This window comes from Sminthopsis crassicaudata, chromosome 2 (genome assembly GCF_048593235.1).
Source record: "Sminthopsis crassicaudata isolate SCR6 chromosome 2, ASM4859323v1, whole genome shotgun sequence".
NCBI classification, from domain to species: domain Eukaryota; kingdom Metazoa; phylum Chordata; class Mammalia; order Dasyuromorphia; family Dasyuridae; genus Sminthopsis; species Sminthopsis crassicaudata.
Genome location: NC_133618.1, coordinates 678,851,143 through 678,867,769, shown reverse-complemented (window position 1 = coordinate 678,867,769; position 16,627 = coordinate 678,851,143).

Here is a 16,627-nt window from a genome sequence, read left to right as displayed (position 1 = left end):
TGTAGATTTCTTCTTTTTCAAACAGCCTGTTACATATCCTTTGATCATTTATCTGTCAGGAAATGGTTTTTAGTCTTATACATTTGTCCATCCCTTCACTATCTTGGATATCAGACATTTCTAGAGAAACCATGCAAAGATTTGTCACACTTTCACCATTTTAACTGCATGAAATCTATTTAGTTTAAAACTTTTCAATTTTATATTAATAATCAGCATTGCCCATTTTATTTTTTTTCTATTGCTTTTTAAGTCATGGATTCTTTTGTCATCTATAGATACAAAAGATAATATCTTCCATTCCCCTTTCATCTGTTTGTGACATCCCCTTTCATGGCAGTTATGTCGTCGGTTGGAGTTATATTGTATCTGGTGTAAGATGCTGATCTATACCAAGTTTCTGCCCAATTACTTTTATTTCCCTAGAAGTTTTTGTCACATGGTGAGTCATTCTCCTAATAATTAGGGGTTGGGGATTTATTGAACACTCTGCTCCTGAATTCATTTGTTCCTCTGACCAATTTCACTACTTTTGAAACAAAACCAATCCCTTTAGCAGCTAGGTGGAGCGACTAGAATCAGGAAGGCTCATCGTACTGAGTTCAAATCCAGCCTCAGACATTTACTATGTTATCCTGAACAAGTCATTTCACCCTATTTGCCTCCATTTCTCATCTGTAAAATGAGCTGGAGAAGGAAATGACAAACCACTCCAGGGTCTTTGCCAAAATCCTATATGGAATCATGAAGATTCACACACAACTTAAACGACTGAACAAGAAAAACAAAACAAAATCAATTTAGTGATTACTGCTTTGTAGTATGGCTAGAGATCTGATACAAATAGGCCTATTTCCTTACTCATTTCTTCTGGAATCTTGCTTTATCACTAATTGTGTACCTGCAGACAAACCATTTTCTTGGATCTTTTGTTCCTTCATATGAATCTCATTATTACCTTTTTTTCTAGGCCTATAAAATAATTCTTTGGTAGTTTATTGGTATAGCACTAAACAAATAAACTCATTTAGATAGTATTTTCATTTTTATTATGTTGGCTACTTATAAGCAATTCATATTTCTCTAATTATTTAGGTATGTCTTTATTTCTACAAAGACTGTTTTTTTAGTTTGATTCATATAGTTCCTGAATACATCATGGTAGATAGTTCTGAATATTTTATACCTTCTGTAGTTATTTGGAACAGAATTTCTCTTTTGGTCTCATCCTGCTGTTTTTATTGGTAATATACAGGAATACTGATGCTTTATAATGCTTTTTGTAAAAATCTTGCAACTTTGTTGAATCTGTTAATTGTTTTAATTAATTCTTTGGTTTTCTAAATCAATCAGTATATATTCTGCAAAAGGCAACAATTTTGTTTTCTCTTTGTCTAGTCTTATTCCCTCCATTTTTTTCTTTCTTCTTTTATTTTTATGGGCAGAATTTCTAGGACTATATTAAATAGTCACGGAGATAATAGGTATTCTTATTTTACTGCAATCTTATCGTAAAGGCTCAAACTTTCCTCCTCCCCTCCTCCATATAATGTTTATTTTTGGTTTGAGAAAGATATTTTTTACTATATTAAGGAAAGGTCTATTTATTCTGCTCTTCTCTAGTGTTTTAACAGAAAAGAGTGTTGAGCCGATATTTACATAAGGCTTTACAATAGCTGGTCAGGAAAGCTATTGTCCCTGTAGAAACTGAGTCTGGGACGGTCTCCCAGGACCTTTCCCATGAGCCTTTGCCACTTTTTAATGATGATGATGATGATAGAATTTTCTACCACCACAGAAACTCATTTGATCTAGCCTGTGTTGTTGACAGTGCATTGGTAATTATTCTCACTTTACAGATGAAAAAAAAACTGAAATGAAGGAACTTGTGGCTTCCCCAAAGCACCAATGCTAAGGAACAGAATCAGGCAATCAGCAAGCCAATGTAGTATAAGGAGCGCAGGGTAATGAACTCATACTTTTCTGCCTATCAATGTTTTATGCTGAAGCCGATGCCCTGGGGAGCAGTGGAAGAGAGTTCTGGTCTCTAAAGACCATGCAGACTAGCTGGTAAAACAGGACCCATATTGAACAAAGATATCCTTTTCATATTTTCTCTGGGAGAGATGAGGGTTCAAATCTTGCTCTGTCATTGTGTGCCTGCAAATAAACCATTTAACCTTTGAATTTATTTCCTCATCTCTCTATAGGGGATTATAACACATATTTGTTAGCCACTACATAAGAAAAATGCCTTGCAAGTCTTAAATCCCTTCAATTTTAAATTTGTTAATCTTATATCCCTAGAAATGTTTTCTTATTTTTTGAGACAACTATCATGAGATTTTATAGGAAAGACTTTTGAAGGCCAGAATGGTCAGGGGAAACTTTCCAGGGGAGGTAGGACTGGGGCTGGGTTCTGAAGGAGGTGAAGAAATCACAGAAGGGGGCCAGCATTCCAGGTAGAGGGCAGCACGTGAGCCAAGGCCAGAATGTTTGCTGCCTCTATAGATCCTAGATCACAATCCCTAAGAATTATAGGGAAGTGAAGGATGAAGAAGAGGTAAATTGGGAGAGGCAGATCTGTTCATTCATTTCTTCATCCATCCATTTATTCATCCATCCATCCTTCCTCCCATCCATCCATCCCTCTATCCTTCCATCCATCCATCCATCCTTCCATCCATCCATCCATCCATCCATCCATCCATCCTTCCATCCTTCCATCCATCCATCCATCCTTCCATCCATCCATCTATCTTTCCATCCATCCATCCATCTATCCTTCCATCCATCCATCCATCCATCCATCCTTTCGTCCATCCATCTATCCTTCCAATCATTTATCTATCCTCCCATCCATCCATCCATCCATCCATCCTTCCATTGTTCATCCAGCATTCATTAAGCATTTCCAAGTGTTTATTAAACTCCCATTTCAGCATAGCAGGAACTTAATCAATTCTTGCTTGCTCCATTGGTTAATGTACCACACAACTGTGCTGAGGACACAAAATCAAAAGCAGCAACAGCCCCTTTCCTTAGGAAGCTTCCCTTCTACCAAGGGAACTGAAAGCAGATCCAGAGAAGTTATTTCTACTACAGACCTGCCAGATTGGCTAAGATGACAGGAAAAGATAATGACAAATGTTGGAGGGAATGTGGGAAAACTGGGACACTGATACATTGTTGGTGGAATTGTGAAAGAATCTAACCATTCTGGAGAACAATCTGGAATTATGCTCAAAGGGCTGTAAAACTGTGCTTATCCTTTGATCCAGCAGTGTCTCTATTGGGCTTAGATCACAAAGGGATCTTAAAGAAGGGAAAGGGACCCCTCTGTGCAAAAATGTCTGCGGTGGCCCTCTTTGTGTTGGCAAGAACCTGGAAACTGAGTGGATGCCCATCAATTGGAGAATGGCTGAATAAGTTATGGTATATGAGTGTGATGGAATATTATTACTCTGTAAGAAACGATTAGCAGGATGATTTCAGAGAGGCCTGGAGAGACTGACAGGAACTGATGCTGAGTGAAGTGAGCAGGACCAGGAGATCATTGCATATGGAAACAAGATTATATGATGACCAATTCTGATGGATGTGATTCTCTTCAATAATGAGAAGATTCAAGCTAGTTCCAATATCTTGTGAGGAAGAGAGCCATTTACACCCAGAGAGAGGCTGTAGGGACTGAGTATGGATCACAACATAGTATTTTCACCTTTTGTTGTTGTTTGCTTGCATTTTCTTTTCTTTCTCATTTTTTCCCTTTTTGATCTGATTTTTCTTGTGCAGCACAATAATTGTGGAAATATGGATGATGGACAGACAGCTGTGGTGTCCTGGGTGCCTGAGGCTGGTGGGTGGTGCAATGGGTAGAGCTCCAGGCCTGGGTCAGGAAGACTCAACTTTTGGGGTTCAAACCCGGCCTCAGACACTTACTGGGAGTGTGACCTTGAGCAAGATACTCTGCCCTGCTTGCCTCAGTTTCCTCATCTATAAAGTGGACACCCCTCTAGTATCTTTGCCAAGAAAACCCCAAACAAGGTCTTGAAGAATGGACATGACCGAACAATGACTGTCTTGTCTGGGGAGAGTTTATTAGTTGCTTGCTGGAGCCTTGATAGGGTCTTGCATCTCATTTCTGGAGCTGCAAGGTGTCCAAAGGCCTTTTACACATGGAGAAGTGGAGGGACAGAGTGGTCATCTGACAGAGGCAGAATTTGAATCCAGGTCCTAGCTATCATTACAGATGCCAGAACCCAAGAGCTCAGCAAGAGCCAGCCTTCCTTTTCCCAGTATTGCCTCACGTGTTGGGAACAGCGTGGATGTGCAGCTTGACCCTCCTCTTCCTCCAGACCTCCCTCATTTACTCCGTCTGCGTGTGTGCACACACATCTCCGGGAGCGCTCTCACCATCCCCAAGCCACGTGTGCACTGGAGGCAGGCTAGCCCAGGAACTCCCCAGGTTCTAGAACCTCACTCTCCTCCCTCTGCAATGGCCGGAGCCTGGATGGACGGATGGACAGTGCGGACACATTTCAGAGTGTCTAACCTCAGCCCGATCTGGCTCATCGGCCCACGGGAAGCGTCTGCTGCCCACAGAGCGAGTAGAGCGCCAGCCGAGACGTGGGAGCACAAACCAGGCTCGGCCCCACCCTGGGCACACAGTTTCTGGGCAAACCAGCCTAAGTCAGGGGACCTCAGCACGCTCCAGCATCCGAGGCTGTTCATTGCTGGGAAGGTGCTGATCTGTCCTGGGGGAGAGACTCTCCTCACATGGGACTTCCCAGCCTGGGCAGAATCAGGCATCGGGCATAAATAACAACAGACCGTACTTAAGTAGAAGGCCCTGAGAGCAGGGGCTTGTCCTGGTTCCTTCCTTCCCTGGGCTGCTCTGGAGGGAGAACCCATGTTAATGAATCACAGGAGCAGCAACCACAGGAAAGCCTGGTCCTGGCAGGGACCCCAAAGCGAACGAGCAGCAGGCTCTGCCCCCAGGGAACCCACCCGCTCCTCCCGCCCTGAGCAGCAAATGCAGGACAATCTGAGAAGGGAAAGCCTGCCATGGGGCACGGGGGACACAGCTCCCCTCGAAGGGATGCCCTAGATGGGACCTGAAGAGAGGGGAGGGCACGGAAGGGCCTGAGGGAGGGGAGGGCAAGCACGGGCATGGGCATGGGCATGGAGGAGAAATTCCCCTGACTTCTGGGATCCCGGGCTGTCCCGTTGTTAGAAGCTCATTTTCCGAGCCCTCCCTGCCCCCAATTTTGACAATTTTTACTTTAAGCCTGTGGTTTCTGGGAATGTTTTGCATTCAGCTTTCCCAAAGTCTCCAGCACGGGCCCAACTATGTTCTCCTAACCAGCCCTCTCCCCATGGGCTCTGTCTCCTGAATCACCACGTCCTCCTTGTGGGGTCGGGGCACCAGATTCCCTCACCGACTCCTCTGTTTTCTGAGAAGTGAAATTACCGGCAAAAAATAAATAAATAAATAAAAATTGCATTTAGATCCTTTAGTAGATTTTAGTCAGATGAAGCTCTCTAAATAGCCTCATAGAAACGTATTCGACAGGCAATCTGTAGCACGCAGAGGAAAGAGAAGATCGGCATTAGGTTTTGGAACCCACTCCTGATCCTGTATGACCTTGGGCTACTCTATCCCTCAGTTTTGTAAAATGGAAATAATAGTACCTACCTCACAGGGTTATGGTGAGGATCTCATCATTACCATCACCATCATCGTCACCATCACCATCATCATCATCACCATCACCATCATTGTCACTATCATTCTCATCTTCACCATCACCATAACCATCACCATCATCACCATCATCACTATAATCACTATCATCACCATCACCCATCATCCCCATCATCATCTCCATCATTGTCACTATCATTATCATCTATAATGTCCTTGGTTTTCTGGAGGTCTTGGAGCAGCCTTCGTTCCTGCAGGGTAATCACCCACGAGCATAGCCAGCTGTTAACGTCCAAGTCCTTTATTATGTCCTTCACAATCTAGTTTCCTTGCCTGGGGCCCAGCTAGCTTTCTAGAAAGCCTTTCAGACCAGCCTTGGTCTCAACGGGGTAAGTACAGGAACCAGTCCCCAAGGTAGCATGAGGTGAAGGGAATGAATCTGGCCCTTCTGAGTCTCTCTCCGAGCCCTTCTGAGTCTGGCTCTGGCTCTGACAGGCCTTGGACTCAGTGGGAAATGGAGGAGATGAAGTGAATGAATTTGTCTCTCCTTGTTTCTGAGAGCTCGAGCTCCCGCCTCCAATCCACTTGTCTTCTCTGGCTCTAAATCCCAGCTTATATGCTCCACACCGAGTATAAACTAACCATTCTATCACTAGGGAACCATTATTTGTTGTAAGATTAAATCAGTCCTACTCAACTAGAGAACTATTAATCCCCAAGCTAAACTAGAGAACCATTGTCTTATCAGTTCCACTGACTTAACCCCTTGTGAGAATCCTTGTTTCAGAGTTCTGGCCTATAACAATCGTCTTCACCACCACCACCATCATCACCATCACCACCAGCAGAATCCAGTTTTCCGTTTCCACGACTGTCCCAGGCACACGTCCCATGCTCCAAGGTTTAGTGATACTTACCTCCAAGGGGCAGAGTCAAAGGTTCCTTCTGTTATTATGTACGAAACAAGAATTCCTGCAACAATACCCATGGGCAAAACGACATCGGAAGCCCGGGATATTGTTCCTTTCTTTCCAGTTATTTGGAACTAGGATTGTGATTTTTCTATCCCAATACAGTGCCTTGCATAGTCTCTGGTTTATAGATTTCTTGGGGCAATTTTCTCCCTCTTCTTTCATGTTCAGGTCCAAGTCCTCTCAGCAGGTGGGCACGTGTCTGGTCCTTGAGCTGTGCAACATCCCTGGAGTGCTCTCCAGGCTTTTATCTTGGTACCCAAAGTCACTGTCTGGAACCTCAGGTGCTGGCTTTTAATTCGAGGCCAGTCAATCAATGAAATGTACAACAACATGGTGGTGTGTGGGATGCTGGAAATAAAAGACAAGTGTGAGATAGTCCTTGACCTCCAGGAGCTTACATTCTATTGGAAGAATGCCATCTGTCAAGGCCGGAACCTCCTGTCTATTGTGACCTTGAAGTCATCTTTACCAGAGCCTTATAAAATTACCTTACGGGCTCCCAAGCCCAGAATCAGCCACCAGGAATGCTTCTTTATGTCCTTGGTCTTCCATAGCACCTGATACATGGTGGACATTTCAGAAATCATTGTTTCTGGGAAGTTTTCTTCTGGAGATATCACTTATTATTCTAGATAATCTATAAAACAATTGACCAATTGTATCCCAAAGAAATCATAAAAAGGGAAAAGGGGCCTGTATGTGCAAAACTGTTTGTGGCAGCCCTTTTTGTAGTGGCCAAAAACTGGAAACTGAGTGGATGCCCATCAGTTGGAGAATGGCTGAATACATTGTGATACATGACTATTATGGAATATTATTGTTCTGTAAGAAATGAGGAGCAGGATGATTTCAGAAAGGCCTGAAGAGATTTACATCAATTGATGCTGAGTGAAGTGAGCAGAACCAGCTGATCTTTGTACACGGCGACAACAAGATTATACAATGATCAATTCTGATACATGGAGTTCTTTGCAACAGTGAAATGATTCAAGTCACTTCCAATGATTTTGTGATGGAGAAAGCCATCTGCACTCAGAGGGACTGAGTGTGGAGCACAAAATCGTATTTTACCGTACTTGCTTTTTGTTTTCTTTCTTATTTTTCCCCTTTTTGATCTGATTTTTCTTGGGCAGCATGAAAAATGTGGAAATACTTGGAGAAGAATTACACATACTTAACATAGATTGGATTACTTGCCATCTAGGAAAGGGGGTCGGGGGAAAGAAGGGAGAAAAAATTTGTAAGGTTTTGTAAGGATAAATGTAGAACATTATCTATGCATATGTCATAAAAATAAATAAATAATAGAAATAAATAAACAATAAATAGATTTGTTTTAATACAAAAAATAAAAATAATAAATTTAATGATAAAAAGCAATTGGCCAAGCCCTGGTTGGTAGTGTTCACTGATTTCTAAGATATTTACCATCGGCTTTGGTCAGCTGGTTCAAGCTGGCTCCAGCATTCCCTGAATAGAAGGAAAATGCTCCAGCAATTCAAGCTCTCCCCAAGAGGAATGAGCTCTCCCAGGGCATCAGGGACTTCTTTTCATTTCCTGTCAACACTCAGAGGCTGGAGAAGCACTTGGTGACTAGGTGAATCTTGGGATTGATGGCTGTGGAGATCCCACCATGAGCCGACAATCTGGACTTCCGGTCAGCTTTGTTAGATGAGCTATCCTCTCCGCCATTTTGTATGACTCCATGAGATCCTAGTGGGCATTCCGAGCTTGCCAAAGACAGGTAGACTAGAATGCAGAAATTTGACACCTCGGGTAAAGAGTTTTGTTTTCAGAACACTGTGCTGGGCACTATTAGGGGACAAGAGCAAGAGAGACCCTGTCCTGAGGGAGTTGTAATTGCCTAGTTGTTCCCTCCTCCTCAAACTCCCTGGGATGGGAAAGGCCCATGGTCAACACAGGAGTGACTGAACAAGGGAGACTTTTAATTCTTCACCATCCACAGATCTGCGACCTCAACAACGGCACCCGAGTTGCAATGGCTCAGCTCTGACCTTCCATACTCACCTCATGTCTGGTCATCCATCTCCTCCGACATATCCAACAGGAGACCTTCCCCCAGTGAGGGGGGCCTTCCCCCAGTGAGGGGGGGGCCTTCCCCCAGTGAGGGGGGGCCTTCTCCCAGTGAGGGGGGGCCTTCCCCCAGTGAGGGGGGGCCTTCCTCTGCTTCTGTTAACATTGCAAGGATGGTGATGTAATACTGGTCTAGCCCCTCCCCTATTCCAAGGAGGAACCTGGCCCTGAGGGTTGGCAGAGGGACAAGAGCTCCCTATGGCCTTGAACCTGAGTCCTTTGGTACCTTGCTCTCACCTGTGCCCAGCCCATTCTTTCTCCATGAGACATTTCCTGGACAGCCCCCTGGGCATCCTCCAGTTCTGTCATTATGGACCGCAGCCCACTGGCTCGGGGCCCTTGTGGCCCTTCGGGGGAGGACATCCATTTGTCCTTTGGCCATCGCAGGCCATTCTCCACATCTCACAGACACAGGACAGTGTCCCTGGGCCCGGCCACGCCCAGTTGGCTCTTCTCACTTTTTTCTCAGTAGAAGTACATAAAGAACTCCGCTCAGAGCGATGTCCAGCCTTGCTTCCTGAGGGCCGATACCGACGCCTGCCGGTCACCTCCGGACAGAGACGTCGTGGACTCAGAGAGCAGAGTGAGACGGACGTTTGGGGACATGGTCAGTGGGGACTGTTTATTTTTTCATGCATATATCTTACAAGGGTTTTTCAGTTTGGGGATTAAAAAATAGACCTCATTTCTGTGAGAGATGCTTGGGGGCCTCTGAAAAAATCAAAACAAACCCAACAACCTTCAATTGATTAGTTTAACGAAGCCCGTATTTGTCCACTGGTGGTCAGCTGTCCAGCAGACAGAGGCGGGATGCTCCAGCCTGTGCTCAGGCCGGGCAAAGGGCCCTCCTGGCTTTGGGCAGCCCCACTTCCGTATTTTCAGTGGGTGTCATGTCTAGTCGATATGGATGGGAGAACCATAAAAGGCTATGAGTTCTGAAGTGCCCAGGAACCTTTCGAAAAGTTCGGGGGGTTATCAAAGCATAAAAAGAAATCGACATTGTTTTTTGTGGGGAATCACTCATGAGGCTTTTAGCTTTCAACTTGAACCAGTGTTTACTGGTGGGTCTCAGCAGGAACAAGGTCGCCAAGCTCTTTCTTAATGTAGTTGTAAACCACAGCCCTGGCTCGCCTGGTCAGAGCTATGGCCCAGCTCTCCTTGCCGGCACCTTTGACCCCCTTCCCCAAGTACTTCTCATCGATTCCTCCCAGAAGAAGGTGCAACCCCAGGGCAGTGTGAAGGGGCAAGAACCCTCAGCCCCTGCCCCCATGCCCCCCATAGTCTTGTTCCATCACTCAGGGCTGGGACCAAGTAGGTGTTTTGTAAATGTCTGATGCATGATAAATGAACGACTAAAAGAGGAAACCTTCATCCTCCATCGCCCAGTGATGTCAAGGAGGAAACTACCCTCAAATGGTACTCACACCCGAAGCCCGGACAAACAGTCCCAGCCACGGGACACTGCGACCATAGAGGGATTAATTTAGAGCACCGTGGGCATGGGGCTGCTTCAGGGGCGTGGAAGAAGCTGGCTCATTTATTAAGCACCTATTGTGTGCCAGACCTTAAGGTCAACATTGACTCTTGCAAAACCTTCTGTTCCAAATTTTCCCCTCCTTCCCCTCCCCCCCTCCCCTAGAGGGCAGATTGTCCCATACATGTTAAATATGTTAAAGTATATGTTAGATACAATGCATGTATACATATTTGTACAGTTATCTTGCTGCATAAGGAAAATCGCATCTAGAAAGAAAGAAAGAAAAACCTGAGAAGGAAAACAAAAAGCAAGGAAACAACAACAGAAGGGGTGGAAATGCTGTGCTGTGGTCTGCGCTCATTTCCCATAGTCCTCTGGGTGCAGCTGCTTCTCTTCATTACTGAACAATTGGAACTTCACAAACTTTAAAACTCGATAAAGATGCTTATGATGCTGACTGGCCCTGACCCTCCCCCCAATTCTTCTCATTTGTTGGTCTGACTAATTTTTAATTCTCAAGCTGGTTGAAGTTTCTTTCTTTGACTCTTGAATCTTATCCAATGTTTCCAAAGAACTGAAATTTCTTTGCCCTCTTTATTAAGTATATGGATGTAATTATCGCTGTTATTATTTTCCCAAACAATAACAATTCCTATTTCACAGTCTCAGAGCTGGCAGGGACCTTCGGGGTCCCTTGGAGACAAGGATACCCCCCACAACACATGGGATGAGAGGAAGACCTCCAGTGAGAGAGCGCCCACCACTGGGCCACCCACTCCACCTTGGACAGAGCTGAGATGATCCGGACAGAATTAGGGCCCGCCTGTCCCTCTCCTCGGAGGCCAAAGCTGCATTCTCCTTCCACCGGACAGTCTCCAAATACCCGGAGACAGTGTCGGAGCTGTTTCCCCCAGGCTGACCATCCCCAACTGTAGTTTTTCTTCCTGTTTCTTTCCCCTTCCTCACATGTCCTTCATTGTTTCAGTTCCTGAGAATTTATTTTGTCTCTCTTCCATCTCTCATGCTGAGAAAAAAATGGGGAAAAGCCCGGCTAACATTCGCAGAACTGAGCAAAATAACGTCCCACCTGGCTGCTTTGTCACGGACCCGCCCAGGCAGGGAACAGCCATTTCCTTCTCCACACACCAAGGACACGGGAGATGGATTTGCTGATTCTGGCAGCTGAGCTGGGGTGGGGAAGGGGAAGCCCCCCATAGGAAGCAAGGCTTGAGCCCCAGGCTTTGCAGGAAGCAAAAAGCTTGAGAGGCAGCCTGGGAGACAGGCAGTGGAAAGGCCTGGGGGCCGGAGATGGCAGCTGGGCCTAGGGAACAACAATTAGGACATTTGATTGGACTGCAGCATAGCTTTGGGAGGTCAGGTTGTCGGTATATTCCTTCACTAGTATCATCGGGCCCACTGACCATCACCCAGCCTCAGTCTGGCCAGCTGACTTCTTCATTGTCTCCTCCAATATCATTGCCCCAGCATCATTGTAACCATTCGGTGTCTCCTTGATATCATAAATAGGTGATATCATTCATAAGCTTTCACATTAGATTAGATTTATACCAAGAATGCAGGGTTGGTTCACTATAGGAAGATTATAAGCATAATAACCCATAGCAGTAACATAAATAATAAAAACCACGTGATACCAATAAGACACTAAACAAAACTTTTGGCAAAATTCAACCAATCATATAAATAAATAAATCTTTCCTTAATATCATTAATAACTAAAACCAAGAACAGATAATATAGATGATGGAGCAAAACTAGAGGCCTTTCTAATAAGATCAGGGATAAAGCAAGGATGTCCATTATTACCATTACTATTCAATACTTTACCAAATTTTATTTAAGTATAGCAATAATAAAAAGAGAAAGGGAAAAAAAGAAGAAATAAACAGGGGAAAAGGAAACAAGAAGTATCACTTTTTCATAAGTGATGTAATTATATAATTATTTAAAAGGTATTGACTACAGTGAAAAACTAATTTAAATCATAAATTCAGCAAAGTTGTAGAATGTAATATAAATCCTTAAAATCATTAGAATTTCTGTATAGTACCAAGAAAACCCAAAAAAGAGAGTTAGAAAGAGAACTAACATTAAAAATAAATGCAGAATTATAAAATGTCTGGGAGCCTTTTTATTTTATTATAGCTTTTTATTTACAAGTTATATTTGGGTAATTTTTCAGCATTGACAATTGTAAAATCTTTTGTTCCAATTTTTCCCCTCTTCCCCTCACCCCTCCCCTAGATGACAGGTAGTCCCATACATGTTAAATATGTTAACGCATATGTTAAATACAATATATGTATACAGTTATATACAGATATATGTTGTATACAACATGTTATATACAAATATATGCTTATTTATACAGTTATCTTGCTGCACAAGAAAAATCAGATTTAGAAACAAGGTAAAAATAACCTGAGAAGAAAAAAAAAAGAACAAGCAAGCAATAACAGAAAGAGTATAAATGCTATGTTGTGGTCCACATTCATTTCCCAGGGTTCCTTCTCTGGGTGCAGCTGATTCTGTCCATCATTGATCAATTGGAACTAAATTAGATCTTCTCTCTGTTGAAGATATCCACTTCCATCAGAATACATCCTCAGGGGCAGCTAGGGGGCGCAGTGGATAGAGCACCAGGCCTGAATTCAGGAGGACCCGAGTTCAAATTTGATTTCAGACACTGAACACTTCCTAGCTGTGTGACCCTGGGCAAGTCACTTAACCCCAGCCTCAGGGGAAAAAAAAAAAAAAAAAAAAAAAAAAGAATACATCCTCATACAGTATTGTTGTTGAAGTGTACAATGATCTCCTGATTCTGCTTATTTCCCTCAGCATCAGTTCCTGTCAGTCTCTCCAGGCCTCTCTGAAATCATCCTGTTGGTCATTTCTTACAGAACAAGAATATTCCATAACATTCACATACCATAATTTATTCAGCCATTCTCCAAATGATGGGCATCCACTCAGTTTCCAGTTTCTAGCCACTACACAAAGAGCTGCCACAAACATTTTTGAGCATACAGATTCCTTTGCCTTCTTTAATATCTCTTTGGGATATAAGCATCTGGGAATCTTTTTGCCAAAAAACCCGCAAAAAACCAAAAATTCAGTTACAAAACACTCTTTACAGAAATAAAGACAGAATTAAATAATTGGGGAAATATTGATTACACATGGATAGAATTAGATATAATTATATTATATCTATATAATATATTATATAAAATATATATTTATTTAGATATAACTATACATTAGATATAAAATTAGATATGAAAAGATAATATTATTAAAATTAATTTTCTTAATAAACGTCACAACAAACTACCAATGATGTTGTTTATAGATTAAATAAAACTATCTGTAGGAGCAAAAAGTTAAAAACTCCTAAAGTTGTAATGAAAAAACATGGAGAAAAGAAAGAAGCCCAGCATCACCAAATCTCAAACTAATACTATAAGATTGTACTTTTCAAAATGATCTTGTACTGGTTAAAAACTCATCAGATTAGGAACAGATCATCATAAAGAAGCCAATGATTTCAATGGCATAGTAATTCATACACCCAAAGATCCTAGATACTGGGGTAAAGACTCAATCATTAACAAAAAATGTTGAGAATATTGTAGAGCAGACTGGCAGAAATTAGATAAAAGATCAACACTTCATATCATAGAAGAAGATACATGAGCAGGCATTTTTCCACAGAAGATATCCACTAAGCCACTAAAAAATACTCCAAAGCACAAATAATTAGGTGACATAAAATCAAAGCAAGTCTGAAGCTCTGCCTCCTCCACCAGATTTGCCAAGTTGACAAAACAGGAAAACGACAGACGTCGGAGGGTTGTTGGGAAACGGCGAGCGGCCGTCCACAAGGCAATTTGGAAGCAGGCCCCTAATGTACGCATCCCCTTTGCTGCAGTAACACCAGCATGAGCTCTATTTCTGAAAAAACATCCAAGAAAGAAGGAAAAAGAAGGGAGTGGTATATAGAAATATTTCTTCAGTAACTAAAACCAAGGAATGAAAGTGATGTCCGCCTAATGGGGAATGGCTAAACAAATCATGCCGGGTGCACGTAGTGGAAGGTTATTGGGCCATAAAGCATGATGGCTTGTAAGAGGGAAGTCAGAAGATGGGCAAAAAGGGAAGTCTGAGAGATTTCTGATGGATGCCGTGATTCCCAAGCACCCGCTGTTCCCCCAGTGACTCCAAGGCCGTGGATTCCAAATACAGGCTGCCATGGACATTTTGGGAAATGGCCAAGGAAGGAAGTGGCCAATGAGGTTTTCTTTCTTTTTTTCCTCTTTGTTATTCTTCAATTGGAAAAGTAAGGTTGTGAATTTTAAAAAAGAAAATAATGTATTTTACACAATTAGAACGAACAAATGTGGAAAGGTTGCTTCAGACCCATTCCCATCACTGCAGAGATTAACCAGAGTCTACCTGACTCCCTTTCAGGGACGTGGCAGAGGAGAAAAAAACAAGTCCCCTGAGGTCTCTTTCAGCTCCAGATTCTGGGCTTCCATGATCCTCTGTGGGGGAGACGGGCAGAAGAGCGGCCCTGTTTCCAGCTGTATGTCCACCTTGAGCACGACAAAGGCCGGAGCATCATAGAAACCCGCCACCTGCTGGGAGCACCCATGGCTCCGTCTCTGTGATTCTGTGTAGCCTGCGGGGACCGAGGGCCTCAGCTTCAAGGCAGCCGGGCCACCCCCCCCTCAGAGACCTCCCGGCGGCCAGAGACTGGTCACACTGAAAAAAAGCCCAACAACAGAACAAAACCCAAACAAATCTCGTCCTCCAAGGCTTTCGCAGGTAAGAAGCCTCTGGGAGTGGGTTTTCTCGGCTCCTGGGTCCTATCCAACTTTCTCCGTTTGACAGTTTCTGAGAGACTGTTCAGGGAATTACTGGTCTGTGGAAGCCAGGGTACCTCAAAAGAATACGTTAAAAATAAGACCGGCGCCTCTTGGGACACTGAGGCACCCCCAAGGCAGGAAAAGGACAAACTTTCAAAGCCACAGCTTTCATATTTCTAAAAGTACCGCAGTCATTAGCGTGAAATATGGCCCACCCCCAATCTGGGTTCCTTAATTCACGTGCTGGTTTTGGTTGTTGTTCCAGCTTTTAAAATTAAAAATGGCACCATTAGTCTGATTTACAGAAGAGAGACTATCTCAATTATCATGATTTCTGAGTATTTGGGGGTTGTTGTCTCTGGCCCAAACCTCTCGTTTATAAGCGATGATGAGTCATCCAGAAGTGATATAGAGGGTTACAGAAAAACCCACAATCTCAGAGCAAGAAGGGGCCCGGCAGCCATGGCATCCCCCCAACCACCCGCCTCCCCCCAAAAAGGTCCCCTTCAAAAATATACGTGAGGAGCGGTCGGCATCAAGAGGGACCTGCCTCCAGCCAAGGCGGCCCAGTTCTGTAGAAAGCGAAGTGGCGAGGAGGGCTTTGTTTGGGGCTTTGAGGAACATTCAGTCTAGGTGCCACGGCCACTCAAGGCTCCCCTTTCAGCCATTCCGGGCCAAGCAGGCAGCTGAGAACTCAGTGGATGGAGCTGGACTGGAAAGTTCTTTTCTGGGGGGGCCGGGTAGGGGTCGAAGGGGAGGGCAAAGAACCTGGGAAGAAACTCCCTCTCCCTGAGCAGACCTACACCTGTTCTAGGCTAAATGTCACCTGGGGCATCAGAGCTTCCCAACGTTCCGATTTCCAGTCAGAGTGCCCTTTTCATAGGCAGGTTCAGCTCTCTATCCATTATCCCTTACTGCCTGTCTCTCTCTATGTCTCTCTCTCCTGCCCCCTCTCTGTATCTCCCCCCTCTCTATATGTGTCTGTTTCTCTCTCCATCTGTCTCTGTCTCTGTCTGTCTCTTTCTGTCTCTGTCTCTCCTTTCTCTTCTCTGTATCTCCCCCCTCTCCATATCTGTCTCTGTTTCTCTCTCCATCTGTCTCTGTCTGTCTCTGTCTCTCCTCTCTGTATCTCCCCCCTCTCCATATGTGTCTCTGTTTCTCTCTCCATCTCTCTGTCTCTGTCTCTCCTCTCTCCTCTATCTCCCCCCTCTCCATATCTGTCTGTTTCTCTCTCCATCTGTCTCTGTCTCTGTCTGTCTCTCTCTCTCCTCTCTGTTATCTCCCCCCTCTCCATATGTGTCTCTGTTTCTCTCTCCATCTGTTTCTGTCTCTGTCTCTCCTCTCTCCTCTCTGTATCTCCCCCCTCTCCATATGTGTCTCTGTTTCTCTCTCCATCTGTTTCTGTCTCTGTCTCTCCTCTCTCCTCTATCTCCTCCCTCTCCATATCTGTCTCTGTTTCTCTCTCCATCTGTCTCTGTCTGTCTCT